This window comes from Periophthalmus magnuspinnatus, chromosome 9 (assembly GCF_009829125.3).
Source record: "Periophthalmus magnuspinnatus isolate fPerMag1 chromosome 9, fPerMag1.2.pri, whole genome shotgun sequence".
Classification (NCBI taxonomy): Eukaryota; Metazoa; Chordata; class Actinopteri; order Gobiiformes; family Gobiidae; genus Periophthalmus; species Periophthalmus magnuspinnatus.
Window position 1 is genome coordinate 14869192 of NC_047134.1, and position 9358 is coordinate 14878549.

The following is a 9358-nucleotide window of genomic DNA, read 5'->3' on the forward strand; positions in this document are numbered from 1 at the left end:
TCGCTTTAGATTTCTAGAGATTTCTAAATCAGCTTGTTGCTAAGTAAAAGTAATGGTAGCAGTAATATTTGAAGAAAATAATAACATATATTTGAATCTGAAATAAAAAAAAAAGAATAGTCATATCCGCATTTGGAACTGTACAAGCAATAGTTGTAGTGAAATTGCAACTTTTAGTAACAGTAGTCATAATACTTGGACTTTTTAATGACCTAAACAACAAAATAAAAGTTTTGTTTTGACATTATCTAGCATTTAAACAGCCCACTTTGCTGTAGTAAATAAAAAAAATAAATACATTGACTGTAAATGCCATAAATAGGAGTTTAATAAAAAGTTTTGCATTCCGCTTTACATTTCCCTCCTTATAATATTTTCTCAAATTTGGAGTACTTCTCATACATCTCTCCTTAATTAAACCATTCTCTTCTCAAATTGTCTTCATCTAGATTAATGGTGTGAAAATTACAAAATTGAGTCTTCAGACCTGTAGAGTCTCCAAATGTCTTTCTGTCCCTCCTCCTCCTCTCTCCAGCGTTTAGGTCCAGATAAGCAGACAGTTGTGGAGGGCCAATCTGTCCAAGCGCCTCCTGAATGATGGACAGTAATTAAAAGTTAGCTAATAACCTCTTCACACCTGACATTTCAACAGGGAGGTCCCGGACACCATTATCTACATATAGATTAAACAGCGTAATTGGCAGCGAGATAGGGTTAGGAGGATCACGAAAGGAAGACGAGGGAAAAAAGCGCCAGGCCATCACCGAACCATTAAGCAGAATATCTGAGTGACACTGTGATTTTGACTCCTTTGGCTAATGCGACAGGAATTGAGCCGAACTAAAATGTTAAATGAATGAAGCAGCCTATCTCGTGTGGTGGTTATTACCAGGGCAAACACCGGGCCATGGAAAATAGCTTTAATTTCATAATAATTGCTGGATGGACGTCACAGACATAATACGAAAAAAAAAAAAAAATCAGGCAAGTGGGCAGAAATGGGAGGGAGGAATCAGACAGGCTTTCTGTAGATGTGTGGAGGTGGACTGCACCATTTAGCACAGCATGAAATGAACAAGATTATTATAAACATTAGCAAATTACAGCATTTAAATTTTGAGAATATAAATCTGTTCATTTTGGCCATTGATTCTCATGGAGCCTATGAATATTGGCTATTTTATTATTGATATTATAATGGTTTTGAACATATATAACATTTTTTTCCCCCCACAATTAGCAACATAATAGTGTATCTGTTCTGATACATAATAAAATCTAGTCAAATCTATAAGGGAGAATTGATGGAACTTAACAAGTCATGTGTAATTTAACCTGTGCTTTAACTGAAAAAGTAAAAGAAATTAAGTAAAAGTTACAGCACGTCACTTTTTTCAGAAAAACGTTTGCTTCATTTACTAAGACCTAGATGAGCTTGTTTTTCTGTTAATTCTTCATAGTGTCAAAATGTTCCCAGTGGCTCTGAGGGGAAGTCGTTCTCACCACTAGATGCCTCTCTTGCGTCAGTCAGGCTCAGTGTCGTGGCTGAAGCGTCTTCCCTCCGACTGTCCGTGCTCTGTCTCCTCGGTCTCCAGGTTCATCCATCATGTCCAGAGGTGCAAGTCCTCCTAAAACCAAACAACAAACATTTCTTTATTTGTCTAGCCTCACTCTTCTCTTTGCTTTTTCCCTCTTACGTTCTCAGTAGCTTTGCATCTGTCTCTCTCCATTGCAGTGTCTTGCGGTAAGCTCACTTTACTATTTATACAAGGGGATTGGTGTTGTTAACAGGTGTGGGGTAATGGGATCCCTATTGGCAGTACACACACAGAGGTTTGGACCCCCTTCCCTCTTTCTCTCCAGCTCCAGCCGTACCTCTCTGATGGATTGCCCCCCTATTCATCTAAATTATGTCACCAGCAATGAGCTATCAGTTCAGTCTGGGCCTAAACAAAGCACAGGGGCTTGTTTCTGGTGACACTTCCTCACACTCACTTGTGTGGCTGATTACTGTCAGGCCAGTAGCAGTTATACAGTTGGGACAAGCTCACATTGGCACGGTCCACATCACCCCTGTGTGCGGGCCCTCTCTGCCACAGCTGCTCGGAGTTGTAACCAGGAGCAGGATAAGGAGGAGGACTTTGATTGCACCCGATTCTGCAGCTGCTGATTGCTGTTACATTAACCCTGACATGGTGTAAATCTGCTCCTTCAAATCTATACAAGGTGCAAATCCGTGTCTCACCTTTACAGTAACAAGAGGTGATACGTCTAATTGGAAAATGCAGTTGCCACGCAGCTGAGGCTTGACTCAATGTTTGGAGCTGCTCTGGTGGTGACAAAACTCGTTATTCTGTTTAAATTCAGATCAAATTTAGAAAGTAAATGTTAAAAGATGGAAATTTCATTTTCATTTATAAGTATATAGGTTTTATAGAACATAGTTAGAACATGTGTTTCTTTGTATGCTACATGTTAAAATATTTTAACCAAGTATTTATTAACACTCATAATCTTTTATCAGTGCTATTCTGAAATGTGTCATTTGTTTAATTATTCATTCACTTTGCATGTAGACACATGTGTCCCGAGGCTTTATACTCACCACAGATTATCGTTTTGTGCATACCTTTAAGCTTGGGTCTAGCACACACAGAATATTGGCTTATGGCCAATTTCTGACTGGATTTGATTAGTCAACAAAAGTAAATGTTTATTTACCCGGGTTCTGTCTGAAACTGCCGCCCGGTGACCATTACCAACAAGCCACATGTTTTAAATATGTCAGAGTGCATGTGGATAATGACTTATGTTGGGGCACACAGATAACTAATGTGTTTGTTCCTGTTTTGGTGAAATTTATAAACGATGAACTGGAGATCAAACTGAGGAGAAGATAATTGCTGTGTTTATGAGTTTTGAACATTTCAGTGTTTCACTATGACCTGGCCTGGTGTTTTGGTTGGTGATTGCGAAATCATTGAAATGGTTGTATGTCGTGATGTTTTGAGCAACTTCCCACTTTCAAAGAACTGTCTCCTATCCTCAGACAAATAAATTATCTAACTAGTTGAGATTATAAAGATATTTGATCAATAACTACTTTTATTAGCACTTTTGTTACTATTATTATTATGTCTCTTACTAGGTGTATGTAGTCTCTTTCACCATTGTATTAACTTAGCCTCAGTGATTAAATTGACTACAGATTTCCGATGGTTAATTCTTTGATGTTCTTCCTTTAGTCCACTCCAGCCATTTTGAATTCATAGTTATCCTCTCTTCAGACATCAAACCTTTACTGGCTACCTGTGTGTAAGTCTAAAAGCACCCTCCATAATTCTTCTCAGCTGCAAAACAGATGTCAGATTTCTATGTTTCTCTCATTGCTCTCTCGTACCAGGTATCAGGCGGCGGTATCTTTTCCTAATGTGGTTATAAGTTCCAAAGTACACAAGTTCAAATATCTTTGTACATACTTCTAGTTCTACATCATTTCTCAGTTCAAGGAGTCCCCAATTGTATATTTGAAAAGCTGGTAATAAGAGGCAAAGACCAAAAAACTAAGCAAATAAAGAGAAGGCCTCGACATTCCATGGGTTTGCAATGATTTGCTGCTTAATTGAGCCCGTCTAACAGGTTATTAGCTTGTTATTTCATATAAACAACCCAATAAACGTTCCCTCGATTACATTATTACAGTTGTAAAATGTGCCCAGGGAAACGCTTTCTCTATAAGAACTCTTGCCTCCCCCGTACTCATTGTTTTTTTTATTGAGTTCTTCACCCACTGGAGCCAAATATAGAACTCAGGCAGCGCTGATCGAAATAATCTGCAATAGTTAGTTCTGAGTCTCCACTTCCAAACGATTTAAAAGGCATTTTACCCATGCCTGACAGCCAGTTCACAAGACGCACAAAAGAACGTCCTTTCACAACATTTGCATCATTCCTTTGATGTCTAGACATTGTATGTTTCTTTTTTGGTACGAGAAAGTAAAGAGCCCAGATCTGACGGCCTAGTATGTCATCTCCTAAGAGAGAGCTACTTGACTGAAGTCACACTGAAGACAGTACAAAGCTCTGGCATTGGTCCATATTCATGAAGGTGTAGTTTTTACTGACACCTTTTCTTATGGGAACAAATCACCGGCGGGGCGAGTGGGACTGCGGAGTCCTGGGAATTTAGTCACAACAGCTGATCACCGTCCAGTTTGTTGTTTCAGGAGATTCCCATAGTGTGAGGACAGGACATGTTGTAGTTTCTCGTCTGAAAGAGGCAAAGGCTGGTTGTGCTTATGGATGTTTTAGAGAAGAGATTTTGGAGGAAACCATGAATATAAAAAAATCAATTCACGTGATAGCAATTCACTGTTTGTGTGCTGGTCCCAAGCCCAGATAAATAGTAAAGTTTAGTCAGCAACAGCGTCAGGTGTCGGACTGTAACTTTCAGACTTGTTATGTCCTCTTGACTGCAGACTGCATACTACAGTACACTGGGGATTTTCTATTAGGACCCTCATGCATGTTTTGTTGTTATTCCAAATCGTAAATACGTACATACATGCAGTAGCTTCTAGCTCCAAGTTCTTTTAATAACACACTCTTTGAGTGTAAATCCATTGCATATGCATACTGACCATTCGCTGTGACCTTAGCCACAACATTATCGATTAGCTACACTGATTGTTTTCCTGTATTTGTTGCTCTTTTTGCCAATATCCCTCTTCCTCTTTCCAATGACATTGAACATACGCTTGGTTGCAGGCACACTTGGGAGTCAGGGTTAGCAACAAGTCAATAACCAAAACACTGGCGTGCACTGAAGGTTATAAAGGTGCCGTGCGTGTGCCGACTGCTAATGTGCATGTCTACCTGTGTGCAAGTCAAAGCTTTTGTACTGGGGCCTAGGTATTCCTCCTCTGCCTCATTAGCACTGATTTACGCCACAGCTAGGTGAAGGCAAGCAGGACCGACCCCCACACCACCTCCACCCCTCACCCGCACCTCTCTCTCCTCTCTCCCCCTATCTCTCCTTCTCATTCTCCTGCCGTGCACAGACAATGGGGCCCTGGAGAATACCGGCTTGTGCTGAATTATTCAAATCAGCAGTGGCAGCAAGCCGGAGAGCAAAGGAGAGAGGAGGGGAGGAGGCTTGAAAGTAAGAGAATGCCAAAAAGGATGTGTAGAGAGGGGAAAAAGAAAGGAGAGAGGAGTGAACTTGGTTGTTTCTGTATTCAAATAGCCTCCTCTTGGTTCCTCCTTCCTTGCTATAGCACATGGTAAGTCACCCCCTGCCCTTCACTGCTTCATTAATACACATCTCTAGACCCCCCTTTTCTCAAGTGAGAGGGAGGTAGAGGGAAAGAGAGATAGGAGGTAAGGCACCGTAGGTAGAGCTGGTTGGCAGGGGGGTAGAATGTGCTGGTAATTAGCAAAGCACCTACAGTACATAGAAAAAGAAGAAGAAAAAGGAGGTGTGAAAACAAGACTCCTGCCAGCCTGAAGTCCCCAGAGGCGGGACCTGGACATGGCATGGAGCAGACTGGGAACAAAGGCAAAACAGAGCAGAGGAGGATGTAGAGGATGGGCCCATGACAGTGCTGGTAGATGCATATTTTCTTAGTCTATGTCATCTTTCTATCGAGGCGAGGGCAATAGTTTTGGTTCATTTCAGTTTGTTGGTACATGTGCTCTATGGGTGTGTTCATACTTGCACAAACCACATCAAAATTGGGTCTAAACCATGACTTAACTGTAGGACCTAAACTGGACTGAACTAAGTTTACATCAGGCGTAAACTGGCCTCAAACGTATGAACTGGCCTCAAAAGTATGAACTCATCATTTAAAGAGATTACCTCTTCAATTCTTTGCTACTCTTGTCAGTTTTGCATATACATTACCATTATACAGGAATCCAAGGGTTTTTTTGTTGTACCAATTCAAATCCAATTCAAAAACTGTAGTTCATAAAAATAATTCCTTCTTCAATGACATAAGACTGCCCTGTCCCTAACACCAGATGTCACTCAGGGTTAACAAAGCTGATTTAATGCAGACACGGTGACCCCTGTCGCTAATTAAGTAGGAGTGTGTAAATTTTGTCTGTGCTTCTTTAACTACATGGCCTCAGATATAAGTGCGGAGGGCTGTGAGGAGAGGAGATGACCCTGGAGCCCTGTGCTGCTCTCATTAGTAACAAGAGCCGCTTCATTGGATGATGTGAGCAAAGATCACACTCAGAGGGCGCTGTCCAAATGTTTTCTACGGCTAATTTAGGCCAAAAGAAGAAACAAGGGTTCAGAGAAAGATCTAGAAATACACTTCCATTCTCAATGTGTGTGGATGAAGTAGTTATGAGTAATACTTTGTAATAACTACACAATTTACAGCTGTAATAAAGCATAAAGAAAGATTCATAATAACCAAATAGTTTATGAATAAGGGTTAGCAACTACTTACGGTTATAGTTGTTACCAATCCTGAATCGAATGTCTTTTCAGTTTGAGGTGAATACAAATGTGTAATTACTTTTTTGAGGCACAATATAGTAGTATGAGACGTAAGTGGTCGTAGCAAATAACGTTTACATTTAGGTCTCATCTATTCTTTTTATTATGACATAATTGCCTATAGTTCTTCTGGAATCTAATGAAATGCATCTCTCTGAAGTTGGATTTTTTTTTTTTTATTATATTCATAGTTGAAAAAAAGTAGTGGAGGAGCAGAGGTCAGATGCTGATGTGCCGAATACATTTGGGTTCAACACCACTGAGCACATTGTGTATGAGTCTTCCTGTGCTCTCATTGATGTGCACTGGCCTCTATGACACACTCTGGATCGATTGGGTCCCCAGCGCCAAGCAGGATCAGCACAGTCTAGTTTTGTCCCCCCACGAGAGTAGTTGGTGGCATGCTGCACACTCAAAAGAGCCAACCCTCTCCCCGCATCGTCCCTCTGCTCTCTGCTGGGACAGGGGCTTGGCAGAAGCGGCTGCAGGACTCAGATGGACCGCGGATCGGCCTTCTGCCCACTGTCCCGGGAGAGCAGGTACACTAGGCAGCAGAGACAGGTGTGTTTGTGTTCCACTTGTTGGCCTCCTCCTGTCTGCCCCTCTGCTATCCCCTCAGAGGCCCAGACAGATGTCCATAACATTGATTTTGGATCCAGTGGAGATGGAAAATAAAAAGGGCTGGATTGGAATATGAACAAAAGAAAGATAGAACGCTTTGAAAATCTATAATTTAAGATTCTCAAAAGTCAATAAAGATTCATACTGAAAAGAGTTTAAGACCAGGGTTATATGTGTGCACTAAATGTCTTCAACTGCATCCCAATTTTTCCCAATCCAAAGACTTTTTGTAAATCTATTTCGAAATCCATTTGCAGTTTTGGCAATTCCCTAGCCAGAACCTATAGAACCTCGTCACTGCATGGAAGTTTATACATTTTTGTTAGGTTGTTAGGCTCAGCACGTTGTAAGGCTCGGAATAATCTGGAGTTGGGGGATTTTAATTAGGACTATTAAATTCTAATTACAATGTAAACACATTCTGCTGCCAAAAGCCTCGACCCCTGGAGAGAGGCTGCTGTAGCGGAACGTCCCATTACGTTCCACTGTCTGATCAATGGTGTGGCCCTCCTTCCTGTCTGAAGAGTGTCAACTATGAAGGAGACTGCGGGGACCATTAATATGCACTGGAACAATTGTATATGTGCTAGTCACTTTAAATATTTGAAAAACATGACATCTGATGATAGAGTTTGTAATTTGTACTAATTCGTTATTAATTATATCTTACTTTTGCTTTGGCTGGAACTTCTTGAGATGTACCTTAGACATGACATCTTCATCATGTCTGCAATCTGTCTCCGTTTGACACATAAACCTATTCATTTTGGCGTCTCAGTCCATACCAGCTGCTTGAATCCATTTGACACCAATTTTTTGTAAGTACATCATTTGGCACCCAGCAAGTGATACTATATGATAACTGAGGTATATGCCAACACAAACGCATAGGCGTCCTTGTGGTTTGGGTTAAACTGTCCAAACCTAGCACCTCCAGTACCTCGTAAGCACCCTAATTGTGCTTTCACTTCCTATTACACATATCGTTGGTCATGTCCTGCTCCTTCGCCCATGTCCTGACCAGCTGCTCCAGAGGTGTAGACAGTGATGACACAGGGAAACTGAGTAGCTGCCACACAGTTCAGTTCAAATAACTTAATTGTATTTGTTTGATACATTCACACATGCATACAGAAAATGGTTAATAACTATTTCACAGAAGATCCAGTAAAAACACTAAAAAAAGATCACCTTAATGTTCATCTTTGTGTGTATCACAGCCCTCAAATGTGCCCCCCCCACCCAATAAGAAGCAGGAATTTTATGTAGCAATGATCAAGAAGAACTCTACTAGCTTTGTAATTGTTATCTAAACTCTAAAGTCATGGTTGAACATACTGTGGTTTTATCCTTGTGGTAGTCATGATACTTTTGGGGAACAGCTGGACCTGACATGTCGTACACCCCCACCTGCCACTGCTCGGACAAGCCGGGGACTATATTCAGCAAATGAGCCAGGGAACCCGTGCCATGCTTGACCGGTGCTTAGGTGGAGGTGAAGGCAGAAGGAGAGCAGCAGAGAACCCAAGGCCTCTCGATATGCCCATGATCGTACTTCCGTCTACCCAGGTCTGGCGCAGTGACCTCAGATGTTTGGGTTGGGTCTGTTGGGTCTGACGGCCCTGAAGCCCCTATAGGAACATGAGGCTATCGGATGTGAGAAAAACACCAATCCATTTAAATCTGTACTTATAATAAGAGGGTTTTACATGGGTTTAAATAATAGTTGGATTCGGTCTGATGAGGATCATTTAAGAAGGAAAGTGCAGTTACAATTAACATTAAATTTTCTTTAATTCACACTCTTACAATTACAAGCACGATTAACACTCCGTGAAAAACATTAGTCCGCCTTCATTAGGAGACGCTCGCTTCTGTGCTTTTTTGCGCTAAATGGCTCTTTTCATCATGTGGTTATTAAATTGGAACTACAAACATAAAACAGTGAGCTTGTTAATTTTAAAGAAGCGCAACTATGGAGGGCATGAGCCTCTTCATTTTAGTAGCTGCAAGTTTAATTGATAATGGATAAGATGTCAAAGAGCCTTAACATACTATAGGCTTTAGGCTTTGTCCATGGCACATCCTGAACTACAGACACAAAGTTATGGTACAGTGGCAAATATATTTTACAAACCCCGGAAGTACAATAATTTTACTCATCATGTCACCAGACCTGTAGCTTGACATACTGTATACCTCAGTTGATTGGGATAATCACGT

At 41.0% G+C, this 9358-nt stretch overlaps 1 long non-coding RNA gene across 1 annotated transcript; it reads right to left on the reverse strand.

The window, feature by feature from the left end:
• Window positions 1-464: 464 nt before the first annotated feature.
• Window positions 465-1725, reverse strand: LOC129456548 (uncharacterized). Its single transcript, XR_008648831.1, has 3 exons — window positions 1698-1725; window positions 1504-1628; window positions 465-590 (listed from the first exon to the last, which is right to left on the reverse strand). It is a non-coding gene; the product is annotated as an uncharacterized LOC129456548 (long non-coding RNA).
• Window positions 1726-9358: the final 7633 nt, after the last annotated feature.